This window comes from Pristiophorus japonicus, chromosome 23 (genome assembly GCF_044704955.1).
Source record: "Pristiophorus japonicus isolate sPriJap1 chromosome 23, sPriJap1.hap1, whole genome shotgun sequence".
Taxonomy (NCBI): domain Eukaryota; kingdom Metazoa; phylum Chordata; class Chondrichthyes; family Pristiophoridae; genus Pristiophorus; species Pristiophorus japonicus.
In genome coordinates, this window is record NC_091999.1 from 4,357,654 (window position 1) to 4,369,787 (window position 12,134).

The following is a 12,134-nucleotide window of genomic DNA, read 5'->3' on the forward strand; positions in this document are numbered from 1 at the left end:
CACTCCCAGGGCAGGTACAGGGAGTTAGATACAGAGTAAAGCTCCCTCTACACTGTCCCATCAAACACTCCCAGGGCAGATACAGGGGGTTAGATACAGGGTAAAGCTCCCTCTACACTGTCCCATCAAACACTCCCAGGGCAGGTACAGCACGGGTTAGATACAGAGTAAAGCTCCCTCTACACTGTCCCATCAAACACACCCAGGGCAGGTACAGGGGGTTAGATACAGAGTAAAGCTCCCTCTACACTGTCCCATCAAACACTCCCAGGGCAGGTACAGGGGGTCAGATACAGAGTAAAGCTCCCCCTACACTGTCCCATCAAACACTCCTAGGGCAGGTACAGGGGGTCAGATACAGAGTAAAGCTCCCCCTAGACTGTCCCATCAAACACTCCCAGGTCAGGTACAGCACGGGGTTAGATACAGAGTAAAGCTCCCTCTACACTGTCCCATCAAACACTCCCAGGGCAGGTACAGCACAGGGTTAGATACAGAGTAAAGATCCCTCTACACTGTCCCATCAAACACTCCCAGGACAGGTACAGCACGGGGTTAGATACAGAGTAAAGCTCTCTCTACACGTCCCATCAAATGCTCCCAGGGCAGGTACAGCATGGGTTAGATACAGAGTAAAGCTCCCTCTACACTGTCCCATCAAACACTCCCAGGGCAGGTACAGGGGGTTAGATACAGAGTAAAGCTCCCTCTACACTGTCCCATCAAACACTCCCAGGGCAGGTACAGCACGGGGCTAGATACAGAGTAAAGCTCCCTCTACACTGTCCCATCAAACACTCCCAGGGCAGGTACAGGGGGTTAGACACAGAGTGAAATAGGAACTTAGGAACAGGAGCAGGCCATTCAGTCCTCGAGCCTGTTCCTCCAGTCAGTGAGCTCATGGCTGGTTTGTGACCTAACTATGAATCTTTGCTTCCTCTACTCTGTCCCAACAAATATTAAGACGACTTCAAAGATTTGTCAAGAAATTTCTCCTCATCTCAGTTTTAAATGGGCGGCCCCTTATTCTGAGACTATGCCCCCTAGTTTTAGTTTCCCCTATGAGGGGAATCATCCTCTCTGCTTACACCTTGTCGAGTCCCCTCAGAATCTTATACGTTTCAATAAGATCACCTCTCATTCTTCTGAACTCCAATGTGTAGAGGTCCAACCTGCTCAACCATTCTTCATAAGTCAACCCCCTCATCTCAGGAATCAACCGAGTGAACCATCCTGAACAGCCTCCAAAGCAAGTATATCCCTCCTTAAATACGGAGACCAACACTGTACGCAGTACTCCAGGTGTGGCCTCACCAGTCCCCTGTACAGTTGTAGCAGGACTTCTCTGCTTTTATACTCCATCCCCCTTTGTAATAAAGGCCAACATTCCATTTGCCTTCCTGATCACTTGCTGTACCTGCATACTAACTTTTTGTGTTTCATGCACAAGGAACCCCCAGGTCCCTCTGTACTGCAGCATTTTGCAATTTTTCTCCATTTAAATTATAGTTTGCTTTTCTATTATTTCTGCCAAAGTGGACAACCTCACCCTTTCGAACATTATACTGCATCTGCCAAATTTTTGCCCACTCACTTAGCCTGTCTCTATCCCTTTGCAGATTCTTTGTGTTCTCCTCACAACTTGCTTTCCCGCCCATCTTTGTATCATCAGCAAACTTGGCCACATTACACTGGGTCCCTTCATCCAAGTCATCAATATAGATTGTAAATAGTTGAGGACCCAGCACTGATCCCTGCGGCACCCCACTAGTCACTGTTTGCTAACCCGAGAAAGAACCACTTCTCCCGACTCTCTGTTTTCTGTTCGTTAGCCAATCCTCTATCCAAGCTAATATATTACCCCCAACCCCATGAACTTTTATCTTGTGCAGTAACCTTTTATGTGGCACCTTATCGAATGCCTTCTGGAAATCCAAATACCCCACATCCACTGGTTCCCCTTTATCCACCCTGCTCGTTACATCCTCAAAGAACTCCAGCAAATTTATCAAACGTGATTTCCCTTTCATAAAACCATGCTGACTCTGCTGGATTGAATTATTCTTTTCCGAATGTCCCGCTACTGCTTCCTTAATAATGGACTCCAGCATTTTCCCAACGACAGATGTTAGGCTAACTGGTCTATAGTTTCCTGCTTTCTGTCTGCCTCCTTTTTTAAATAGGGGCGTTACATTTGTGGTTTTCCAATCCCCAGAATCCAGGGAATTTTGGTAGATTACAACCAATGCATCCACTATCACTGCAGTCTTTTCTTTTAAGACCCTAGGATGTAAGCCATTAGGTCCAGGGGACTTGTCCACCTTTAGTCCCATTATTTTACCGAGTACTACTTCTTTAGTGATAGTGATTGTATTAAGTTCCTCCCTCCCTGTAGCCCCTTGATTATCCACTATTGGGATGTTTCTAGTGTCTTCTACCGTGAACACCGATACAAAATATTTGTTCAACGTCTCTGCCATTTCCCTGTTCCCCATTATTAATTCCCCAGTCTCATCCTCTAAGGGACCGACATTTACTTGAGCCACTTTATTCCTTTTACGTGCCCCTCCTTCTCTCTTGTGTCTGGGGAGGCCCCTCTAACCCCTCTCGCGCACCCCTTTTAAAGAGGGTTTCCCTCCATCAGGGACTTCTTATGAAGCCTGTTGTTTTTTTTAGGCCCATGGCCTGTTGCACAGTCACAAAATCAGCAGAGAACACAGGGTTTTAAAATATTTTGTAACGTTTATTAATATTCTCTCCCGGTCGATGGTCGTAAAGCGGTTACAGATTGGATGTGAATAATGCACAGAATCAGTCATGAACAAGTAATTGGGGCTGACAAACTAATTAGATTACAAATATCCTGAGTGGGGCATCAGGAGAGTTGTGGGAGCCATGTCAAGATCTTCATGAAACATTCATGGTCCCGTCTCTTCCAATGAATCAGTTGCTGGACACGTTGAGCATCCTGGGATTCCGGATGGAATGCTAACGTTCCCTCCAACAGGCTCGGTCACACCTCAAACAACCCTTCGCCCCTCAACGACTCATCAGTCTCGACATAATCCAAGCTTCATCCAAAGGCTCTCTTGTTTATGGGCTCTCCTCTCTCTCACATTCCAGTATCTGGGGAGGTCCCTCTAACCCCTCTCTCACACTCCAGTATCTGGGGAGGTCCCTCTAACCCCTCTCTCACATTCCAGTATCTGGGGAGGTCCCTCTAACCCCTTCTCTCACACACTCCTGTATCTGGGGAGGTCCCTCTAACCCCTCTCTCACACACTCCTGTATCTGGGGAGGTCCCTCTAACCCCTCTCTCACACAATCCTTTATCTGGGGAGGTCCCTCTAACCCCTCTCTCACATTCCAGTATCTGGGGAGGCCCCTCTAACCCCTCTCTCACACTCCTGTATCTGGGGAGGTCCCTCTAACCCCTCTCTCACACTCCTGTATCTGGGGAGGTCCCTCTAACCCCTCTCTCACACTCCTGTTTCTGCGGAGGTCCCTCTAACCCCTCTCTCACATTCCAGTATCTGGGGAGGCCCCTCTAACCCCTCTCTCACACTCCTGTATCTGGGGAGGTCCCTCTAACCCCTCTCTCACACTCCTGTTTCTGGGGAGGTCCCTCTAACCCCTCTCTCACACTCCTGTATCTGGGGAGGTCCCTCTAACCCCTCTCTCACATTCCAGTATCTGAGGAGGCCCCTCTAACCCCTCTCTCACACTCCTGTATCTGGGGAGGTCCCTCTAACCCCTCTCTCACACTCCTGTATCTGGGGAGGTCTCTCTAACCCCTCTCTCTCACACTCCTGTATCTGGGGAGGTCCCTCTAACCCCTCTCTCACACATTCCTGTATCTGGGGAGGTCCCTCTAACCCCTCTCTCACACACTCCTGTATCTGGGGAGGTCCCTCTAACCCCTCTCTCACACTCCTGTATCTGGGGAGGTCTCTCTAACTCTCTCTCACACTCCTGTATCTGGGAAGGTCCCTCTAATTATTTCTCACATTCCTGTATCTGGGGAGGTCCCTCTAACCACTCTCTCACACATTCCTGTATCTGGGGAGGTCCCTCTAATCACTCTCTCACACATTCCTGTATATGGGGAGGTCCCTCTAACCCCTCTCTCACACTCCTGTATCTGGGGAGGTCCCTCTAACCCCTCTCTCACACTCCTGTATCTGGGGAAGTCCCTCTAACCCCTCTCTCACATTCCAGTATCTGGGGAGGCCCCTCTAACCCCTCTCTCACACTCCTGTATCTGGGGAGGTCCCTCTAACCCCTCTCTCACACTCCTGTATCTGGGGAGGTCTCTCTAACCCCTCTCTCTCACACTCCTGTATCTGGGGAGGTCCCTCTAACCCCTCTCTCACACTCCTGTATCTGGGGAGGTCCCTCTAACCCCTTTCACACAATCCTGTATCTGGGGAGGTCCCTCTAACCCCTCTCTCACACACTCCTGTATCTGGGGAGGTCCCTCTAACCCCTCGCTCACAATCCTGTATCTGGGGAGGTCCCTCTAACTCCTCTCTCACACTCCTGTATCTGGGGAGGTCCCTCTAACCCCTCTCTCACACGCTCCTGTATCTGGGGAGGTCCCTCTAACCCCACTCTCACACTCCTGTATCTGGGGAGGTCCCTCTAACCCCTCTCTCACACTCCTGTATCTGGGAAGTCCCTCTAACCCCTCTCTCTCACACTCCTGTATCTGGGGAGGTCTCTCTAACTCTCTCTCACACTCCTGTATCTGGGAAGGTCCCTCTAATTATCTCTCACATTCCTGTATCTGGGGAGGTCCCTCTAACCACTCTCTCACACATTCCTGTATCTGGGGAGGTCCCTCTAACCACTCTCTCACACAATCCTGTGTCTGGGGAGGTCCCTCTAAACCCCTCTCCCACACTCCTGTATCTGGGGAGGTCCCTCTAACCTCTCTCTCACACTCCTGTATCTGGTGAGGTCCCTCTAATCCTTCTCTCACACTCCTGTATCTGGGGAGGTCCCTCTAATCCCTCTCTCACACTCCTGTATCTGGGAAGTCCCTCTAACCTCTCTCTCACACACTCCTGTATCTGGGGAGGTCCCTCTAACTCTCTCTCACACTCCTGTATCTGGGGAGGTCCCTCTAACCCCTCTCTCACAATCCTGTATCTGGGGAGGTCCTTCTAACCCCTCTCTCACACACTCCTGTATCTGGGGAGGTCCCTCTAACCCCTCTCTCACACAATCCTTTATCTGGGGAGGTCCCTCTAACCCCTCTCTCACATTCCAGTATCTGGGGAGGCCCCTCTAACCCCTCTCTCACACTCCTGTATCTGGGGAGGTCCCTCTAACCCCTCTCTCACACTCCTGTATCTGGGGAGGTCCCTCTAACCCCTCTCTCACACTCCTGTTTCTGCGGAGGTCCCTCTAACCCCTCTCTCACATTCCAGTATCTGGGGAGGCCCCTCTAACCCCTCTCTCACACTCCTGTATCTGGGGAGGTCCCTCTAACCCCTCTCTCACACTCCTGTTTCTGGGGAGGTCCCTCTAACCCCTCTCTCTCACACTCCTGTATCTGGGGAGGTCCCTCTAACCCCTCTCTCACACAATCCTGTGTCTGGGGAGGTCCCTCTAAACCCCTCTCCCACACTCCTGTATCTGGGGAGGTCCCTCTAACCTCTCTCTCACACTCCTGTATCTGGTGAGGTCCCTCTAATCCTTCTCTCACACTCCTGTATCTGGGGAGGTCCCTCTAATCCCTCTCTCACACTCCTGTATCTGGGAAGTCCCTCTAACCTCTCTCTCACACACTCCTGTATCTGGGGAGGTCCCTCTAACTCTCTCTCACACTCCTGTATCTGGGGAGGTCCCTCTAACCCCTCTCTCACAATCCTGTATCTGGGGAGGTCCTTCTAACCCCTCTCTCACACACTCCTGTATCTGGGGAGGTCCCTCTAACACCTCTCTCACACTTCTGTATCTGGGGAGGGCCTTCTAACCCCTCTCTCACACACTCCTGTATCTGGGGAGGTCCCTCTAACCCCTCTCTCACACACTCCTGTATCTGGGGAGGTCCCACTAACCCCTCTCTCTCACACTCCTGAATCTGGGGAGGTCCCTCTAACCCCTCTCTCTCACACTCCTTTATCTGGGGAGGTCCCTCTAACCCCTCTCTCTCACACTCCTGTATCTGGGGAGGTCCCTCTAACCCCTCTCTCTCACACTCCTGTATCTGGGGAGGTCCCTCTAACCCCTCTCGCACACTCCTGTATCTGGGGAGGTCCCTCTAACCTCTCTCTCACACACTCCTGTATCTGGGGAGGTCCCTCTAACCCCTCTCTCACACACTCCTGTATCTGGGGAGGCCCCTCTAACCCCTCTCTCACACACTCCTGTATCTGAGGAGGCCCCTCTAACCCCTCCTCCCTCACAGGGAACTGCAGAGAGCATAGCTAGCCAGCAGCCCCTGGCAGCCAGATTTCAAGTGAGTCGGAACGAGGCCTATAATTAGGTCCTGAGGTTGTCCTCCTGACCGGCCTCTCGAAGAGATGGAGCAGAGAAAACATTTGTGAATGCTGGGAGCGTTGCCGATGGCAGAATAGAAATGTTCAGCCACTCTTCAACTTGTCACTCCCAACCCCTCGTCTCCACCCTCCCTGCCCTCGTCCGCCATCGACCCCTCTATCCCCCACACCCCACACCCCCAGCAGGATGGCCAACTCTGGTTGTGCTTTAAACACGTGACCTTCCCTCTCCCCTGCCCAGTCGAACAGCCCTTGCTTCTCATCTTAAATACATTGGGAACTGATGAACCAAAATCGTCAAAGCAAATGGATATACACAGTGTGGTCACGAACCGGAATCCGCGCGCCCCTCCCACCCCACCTCCGGCTCCCCTCCCATTTATTGGGGGCATTTGAAACATTTTACAGGGAGGAAAAGAAAGACAGACTTGCATTTATATAGCGCCTTTCACGGCCACCGGACGCCTCAAAGCGCTTTACAGCCAATGAAGTACTTTTGGAGTGTGGTCACTGTTGTAATGTGTGGGAAATGCCAATTTGCGCACAGCAAGCTCCCACACACACAGCAACGTGATAATGACCCGGATAATCTGTTTTTTTTGTTATGTTGATGGAGGGATAAATATTGGCCCCAGGACCTTGGGGATAACTCCCCCTGCTCTTCTTCCAAATAGTACCCGCAGGATCTTTCACATCCACCTGAGTGAGCAGACGGGGCCCTCGGTTTAACGTCTCATCCGAAAGACGGCACCTCCGACAGTGCGGCGCTCCCTCAGCACTGCACTGGGAGTGTCAGCCCTCCCTCCCCGCCCCTTCCCTCCTGGCCAATGCCAAGACCCAGGCTCAGGCTCCACAGGCTCAGGCTCCACAGGCCCAGGCTCCACAGGCTCAGGCTCCACAGGCTCAGGCTCCACAGGGCCAGGCTCCACAGGCCCGGGTTCCACAGGCTCAGGCTCCACAGGCCCAGGTTCCACAGGCCCAGGCTCCACAGGCTCAGGCTCCACAGGCCCAGGTTCCACAGGCCCGGGTTCCACAGGCCCAGGCTCCACAGGCCCGGGTTCCACAGGCCCAGGTTCCACAGGCCCAGGCTCCACAGGCCCAGGCTCCACAGGCTCAGGCTCCACAGCCTCAGGCTCCACAGGCCCAGGCTCCACAGGCCCAGGCTCCACAGGCTCAGGCTCCACAGGCCCAGGCTCCACAGGCCCAAGTTCCACAGGCCCAGGTTCCACAGGCCCAGGCTCCACAGGCCCAGGCTCCACAGGCCCAGGCTCCACAGGCCCAGGCTCCACAGGCTCAGGCTCCACAGGGCCAGGCTCCACAGGCCCAAGTTCCACAGGCCCAGGCTCCACAGGCCCAGGCTCCACAGGCTCAGGCTCCACAGGCCCAGGCTCCACAGGCCCAAGTTCCACAGGCCCAGGTTCCACAGGCCCAGGCTCCACAGGCCCGGGTTCCACAGGCCCAGGCTCCACAGGCCTGGGTTCCACAGGCCCAGGCTCCACAGGCCCAGGCTCCACAGGCCCAGGCTCCACAGGCCCAGGCTCCACAGGCCCGGGTTCCACAGGCCCAGGTTCCACAGGCTCAGGTTCCACAGGCCCGGGTTCCACAGGCCCAGGCTCCACAGGCCCAGGCTCCACAGGCCCAGGCTCCACAGGCCCAGGCTCCACAGGCCCAGGCTCCACAGGCCTGGGTTCCACAGGCCCAGGCTCCACAGGCCCAGGCTCCACAGGCCCAGGCTCCACAGGCCCAGGCTCCACAGGCCTGGGTTCCACAGGCCCAGGCTCCACAGGCCCAGGTTCCACAGGCCCAGGCTCCACAGGCCCAAGTTCCACAGGCCCAGGTTCCACAAGCCCAGGCTCCACAGGCCCAGGTTCCACAGGCCCAGGCTCCACAAGCCCAGGCTCCACAGGCCCAGTCTCCACAGGCCCGGGTTCCACAGGCCCAGGCTCCACAGGCTCAGGCTCCACAGGCCCGGGTTCCACAGGCCCAGGCTCCACAGGCCCAGGCTCCACTAGGCCCAGGCTCCACAGGCCCAGGCTCCACAGGCCCAGGTTCCACAGGCCCAGGCTTCTCTCCAGCATCTCACCCGAACGGCCCCAGTCTTCAGTTGAGAGACCGGATCATAAGTGCAGTGGCGGGGTGGGGGCGGGGGGGGCAGGATATCCGAGCGAGGAAGGGGGCGGAACCTGGGCTCCTCCTGCTCACGGTGGGCCTCAGTATCTCACAGCGGGTTGGACGAATGAACGCGGAATGGATTGGAGGGACAAAGTGCTGAGCTTTCGAACCCGTCCCACGCAGCAAGGGTGAGAGTGTAAACGGAGGGATTTGAATTGGGCTGTTATCAGATGGCGGGGTGGGGGCGCTTGGATGAGACTCTCCGAGGAAGTTGGCGGGGGGGGGGGGGGGAAGGAAGCGATTGTTGCATGCCAGGTACTTCCTGTCACTGAGGTAAAGCCCGCTGGGAAATACTGTCGGCTCGAGGTCTGTTGATACTCGGTCGGTCAGATTTGCCCGACCGCCCGGCCTAGCTGATGACGCCATGGCTCTGACCTGCAGAGGTCAAAGGGTAAGGAGCGCCCTCTGCCAATTTACTCACTGCCTCGTACGCAGTTTGAGGCTGGTACCATCCGGAACTAACGCCAACCTCATCGGCAACGAACGCCAACTCCCTGAACACCGGGATTGTACCCAGGAGCTGCTCGGGGAGTTAAATAATCAACAGGTCAAGACTGAGTGCAATCATAGAACCACAGACATTTACAGCAGTGGAAGGAGGCCATTACGGCTCATCGTGTCCCGTGCCGGCCGACCAAGAGCTATCCCGGCCTAGATGCAGGAAGAATGTTCCCAATGTTGGGGAAGTCCAGAACCAGGGGTCACAGTCTAAGGATAAGGGGTAAGCCATTTAGGACCGAGATGAGGAGAAACTTCTTCACCCAGAGAGTGGTGAACCTGTGGAATTCTCTACCACAGAAAGTTGTTGAGGCCAATTCACTAAATATATTCAAAAAGGAGTTAGATGAGGTCCTTACTGCTAGGGGGATCAAGGGGTATGGCGAGAAAGCAGGAATGGGGTACTGAAGTTGCATGTTCAGCCATGAACTCATTGAATGGTGGTGCAGGCTAGAAGGGCCGAATGGCCTACTCCTGCACCTATTTTCTATGTTTCTATGTTTCTAATCCCACTTTCCCGCTCTGGGTCCGTAGCCCTGTGGGTTACGACACTTCAGGTGCACATCCAAATGTGGTGAGGGTTTCTGCCTCTACCCCCCCTTTCAGGCCGTGAGTTCCGCCCCAGACCCCCACCGCCCTCTGGGTGAAGACATTTCCCCTCAAATCCCCTCTAAACCCCTCCCCCCCAATTACTTTCAATCTGTGCCTCCCTGGTTGTTGACCCCTCTGCCCAGGGAAACAGGTCCGTCCTATCCACTCTATCCGGGCCCAGGTTTTCTGACGACGCAAGGCGAGGTGGGAACATCAGCTGTGCAGAGGACGCAAAGGGGGAGAAATTTGGGGCCGTGTTGCGCCCCCCCGTTGTAACGGGGCGCAAACGAGTTTTTGGCCGGGGCAAGGCACCGCTAACAACTCACACTAAGTTCCCCCGGGAATTGGGCAGCAGAGACAGTTCAGAGAAGGTTCACTCGGTTGATTCCGGGGATGAGGGGGGTTGACTTATGAGGAAAGGTTGAGTAGGTTGGGCCTCTACTCATTGGAGTTCAGAAGAATGAGAGGTGATCTTATCGAAACGTTATAAGATTATCAGGGGGCTGGACAAGGTGGATGCAGAGAGGATGTTTCCACTGATGGGGGAGACTAGAACTAAGGGGCATGGTCTTAGAATAAGGGGCCGCCCATTTAAAACTGAGATGAGGAGGAATTTCTTCCCTCAGAGGGTTGTAAATCTGTGGAATTCTCTGCCTCAGAGAGCTGTGGAGGCTGGGTCATTGAATATATTTAAGGCGGAGATAGACAGTTTCCTAACCGATAAGGGAATAAGGGGTTATGGGGAGCGGGCGGGGAAGTGGACCTGAGTCCATCATCAGATCAACCTTGATCATATTAAATGGCGGAGCAGGTTCGAGGGGCCGAATGGCCTACTCCTGCTCCTATTTCTTATGTTTTTATGTTTTCTTATCCTCCCCGGGTTACACACTGCACTGTCTGATCTCACTGGGCCCCTCGGGTTACACACTGTCTGATCTCACTGGGCCCCCTGGGTTACACACTGTCTGATCTCACTGGGCCCCCGGGTTACACACTGTCTGATCGATCTGGGCCCCCCGGGTTACACACTGTCTGATCGATCTGGGCCCCCCGGGTTGCACACTGTCTGATCTCACTGGGGCCCCCCGGGTTACACACTGTCTGATCTCACTAGGTCCATCCTAGGGGTATAGACCGGTTATGTGAGTGGGCACGGAGGAGTCAGATGGAGTGGTGAAGAGCCAAGGTTATGCACTTTGGCCGGTAGAATGTAAAAGCAGAATATATTTTTAGAAGGCGAGAGATTAATGAATGTTGGTACGCTGACAGATTTGGGTGCCCCTGTACACGATTCACTGAAAGTTAACGTGTAGCTACAGGAGGCAATTAGGAAGGCAAATGGTATGTTGGCCTTATTGCAAGAGAGTTGGCGTACAAGAATAGGGAAGTCTTGCTGCAATTGTATCGGGCCCTGGTGAGGCCACACCTGGAGTATTGTGCACAGTTTGGGTCTCCTTACCTAAGGAAGGATATACTTGCCAGAGAGGGAGTGCAGCGATGGTTCACCAGACCGATTCCTGGGATGGGGGGGGATTGTCCTATGAGGAGAGATTGAGTAGACTAGGCCTATATTCTCTAGAGTTTAGAAGAATGAGAAGTGATCTGACCTAAACATACACAATTCCTCCAGGGCTTGACAAGGTAGATGCAGGGAGGGTGTTTCCCCCGGGCTGGGGAGTCTAGGACCAGGGGTCACACAGTCTCAGGATAAGGGCTCGGCCATTTAGGACTGAGATGAGGAGAAACTTCTTCACTCAGAGGGGGGTGAATCTTTGGAATTCTCTGCCCCAGAGGCTCAGTCTTTGAGTATATTCAAGGCCAAGAGCGATAGATTTTTGGATATTAAGGGAATCGAGGGATATGGGGATCGGGCGGGAAAGTGGAGTTGAGGTCGAAGGTCAGCCATGATCTTATTGAATGGCGGAGCAGGCTCGAGGGGCCGAATGGCCGACTCCTGCTCCTAATTCTTATGTTCTTATTAATAATAACTTTCGAAAGGGAATTGGGGAATTACATGATGGAGAAAATGTGCAGGGTTATGGCGGAGGAGTGTAGGGGGAGAGGGAATAATTGCACCGCTCTTTCAAAGAGCCAACATGGGCTCGATGGGCGGAATGGCCTCCTTCTGTGCTGTACGGTTCTGTGGCAGGGAAGAGCAGAGTGCCTTGGCCATCTTATCCTCCAGCCTGAGAGTTTCAGCTCCTCTGCCCCCTCCCTGCTCAATACCCCTTTAACTTTTGGGGTTCCACTCCGACACCTCTCAAGAAGCGCTAACCTATCTCGATGGAGCGAGAGAGAGAGAGACCACCTCCCAGCCCAGTCCCGCCTCTGTGCTGCCGCAACCTCTTGGCGGGGGGGTGGGGGAGG